We start from the raw sequence: 2,977 nt of genomic DNA, 5'->3' as shown, positions 1-2,977 counted from the left end.
ATTTGATGAAGGTTTTGTGGTATATCATGAATTTTGCTTCTTTCATTTTTTATGTATTAGCCTATTACTATACAGTGGCCATAGAGAACTACCTTAGCTGCATCTCAGAGGTTTTGGTGTATTGTATTTTCATTTGCTTCAAGGAAGTTTTTTATTTCATTCTTTATTTCTTCTACAGACCAACCATGTTCTAGCCGGATTTTATTTGGTTCTACACAGATGGTTTTATAAGCTTTATTCTCTTGTGGTTAATTAATAGTTTTATGGCATTGTGGTCCAAGAAGACATTTTGTATAGTTTTAATATTTTAGGGTTTGGGTTTTGTTTTGTTTTTTAAATTTTTTTTTTGAGGCTTGCTTTTTGCCAGAATGTAGTCAGTTCTGAAAAATGTGCTATGTTTACTTGAGAAGAAAGTGAATTGAGTTTTACTTTGGAGTAATACTCAAATAGATGCAAAATGTTGAGTTGGCTGTTGAGTTTAGATCATCTGCATCTTTGTTACGTTTCTTTGATTTGACCAATCCTTTGGTGAGAGTGGTGTGTTAAAAGTCTGCTACAACTATTGTGATACTATTTCTTTTTTCAATTCTGCTATCAGTTGTTTTATATATTTAGCAGGCAATCATTTGATGCATAAATGTTGAAAAACGTTGTCTTCTGAATCTACTGTCTCTTTAATCATTAGATAGTGCCCTTCCTTATCTTTTATGGTGATTTTCATTCTGAAGTCTATTTTACCAGAGATTACTATTGTCACTCCTGCTCTTTATAGATGCTATTTGCTTGGTTTTTCTCTGCCTCCACCCCCCAAGGCTTTGCTTTGAGTCTATCTTTATCTTTATTTCTTAGATGTCTCTCTTGTAGATAACATACTGATTTGATCTGTGGTTTTTGGTTTTTTGTCTTTGTTTCTTTTTAATCCATTCTGCTACTCTTTTTGTCAAGTGGTGGATTTAGTCCATTCTCATTAATTAATTTCTGTTTCTTGTTTCTATCCACTTTGGTGTCTGTATGAAGAAATTTCCTTAAAAGTTTTTGTAGATTTGAGTAGTCTGGCGCAACAGGGCATCAGGAGGTGGAGGGGTGGGTGCTGTATAACAATGAAGGAACTTTTTTCCCAAAGAAAAAAGCCAACTAGAGAGGGAGAGGGGACAGGGAGGAAAATGTGCAGCAATGAATGAATGGAAATCCAAGTTCTTTATAGACTTTCATTAAAATATAAAAAAAAATTAAAAAGATTTGTAGATTTGTTCACAAATTCTGTAAGTTTCTTCTTTTCTGCAAATAATGTGATTTCCTGCCCCCTCCCCTTCATATCCAATGTAGAGCTTTGCTGGGTACAGGATACTCTGGTGGCAAATGTTTTCTTTCAGCTTTCTGTATATGTGATTCCATTGTCTCCTTGCTCACATAGTTTCTGCCAAAAAAGTCAGAATAATCTAATCTTTTTTCTTTGTAGGTGACTTTTTTATTTTCTCATTTTAGTATGTTATCCTTACCATTTAGTTTAGAGAAATCTTGATGTTTTTCTTTTTGGGCCAAGCCTATTTGGTGTTTACTGAGCTTCCTGAATGTAGATTTCCTTGTTCTTCATACTATCTGGGAAATTTTCTTCTGATACTCATCAACAATTTTTTCAGTGTACAGGCACTGGTGGGGGGCCTTTGTATTTTAAGTGGGTTGGGCCCTAATTCTCCAGTTTGGAGGATGATGTGTGAAGCAGGTGGATTCTGGTAGGTGACTTCTATAGTTTTGTTGAGGGTCAGGTGTGGACTGTATAGGTTTGTGTTTTTTAAAAAATTTTGTTCACAATTGTGTATGAGGTGATTTTAGATTTGCTGGATTTAGCTAACAGTGAGCTGGGGGCTGGAAGCCTCTTGTTGAGAGACAACAGAACCTGGTGGAAGTCCTTTGTATTTACAGTCGGCTGGGCTCTTGGGCCTGGTGTTGTGTTTGGGATGAAAATTCTTCTAAGTGTTATAGTACTTGTCTTTCAATTTGCTGTACTGAGGTAACATGGAGTTTCTGTCATGCTGAACACTGTGCCACTGTTGTGTCAAATGTCGTAATGGTTAGCAATGGTAGACAGTGTTTTGCTGGAACTCCCAGATTGAGAAAGGCTTGGAAGCAGGAGTGGCATACTAAACAGCAACCCTCTGGAAACTCTAGGAACTTAAAGAAACAATGATAGTGATAAAATTGGGTTCTGTTCTTTTTTTCATAGGATTGCTATGAGTTGTGTCTGACTCAAAGGTACTCAACAACGATTCATATCCTGGACTTCCAGCCACTCATATGTTCTTCCTTTTGATGTCATCTCACATCATTCTACTTTTTCTTCATTTTCGCTGTGCTTCATCTCTGATTTTTCTTCTACTATGTTTCCATTGAGGTTCTTGCCTTCTAGCTCACACACTCTGTTCCATTTCTTCTCTTCTACTTTTTGGTCACTTCAATATTTTGGACACTTCTGTCATATTGGTCTTAATATTCTGGGCTGATTTTTCATGTATTTCTGTTATTTCCAGTACTGTACTGGGTGTACCATCTCTATCTTGTTATTATTTTTTAAGTTTTTATATCTCTTTATCTAGAATTTAAATTATTTCTTCCATCTTTTGCATTTTCTGTTGTAGTTGTGCAACTTCCTCCTCATCAATAGATTTCTTCTGGCTCTGTGTCTCTATAGTGTTTGCTTTGTGTGGTTTCCATTGTTTCTTCCATCATGTGTACCTTCTTCCATAGCTGTTCAAATAACTCATCTTCCCCCCCTCTGCCCCCCCGGCTCCCTAACTCTAGGTTATTCCCCTTATTTTTGGCTTCGATTTTTCCTTCCATCATCTGTACTTTCTTTTGTAGCTGTTTGGATGTCTCCATATTACCTTTGTTTATTCTGGGGTATTCCTTAGGTCTACAATATTCTCTTCCTTGGCTTTTGTGATCCCAAACACATCAGCTGCTCATAGTTCCTTATGTT

This window comes from Elephantulus edwardii, unplaced genomic scaffold (genome assembly GCF_000299155.1).
Source record: "Elephantulus edwardii isolate Elephantulus edwardi_28Jun2011 unplaced genomic scaffold, EleEdw1.0 scaffold00192, whole genome shotgun sequence".
In the NCBI taxonomy this organism is placed as follows: domain Eukaryota; kingdom Metazoa; phylum Chordata; class Mammalia; order Macroscelidea; family Macroscelididae; genus Elephantulus; species Elephantulus edwardii.
The sequence above is the reverse complement of the archived record's forward strand: the minus strand, read 5'-3'. Positions refer to the sequence as shown.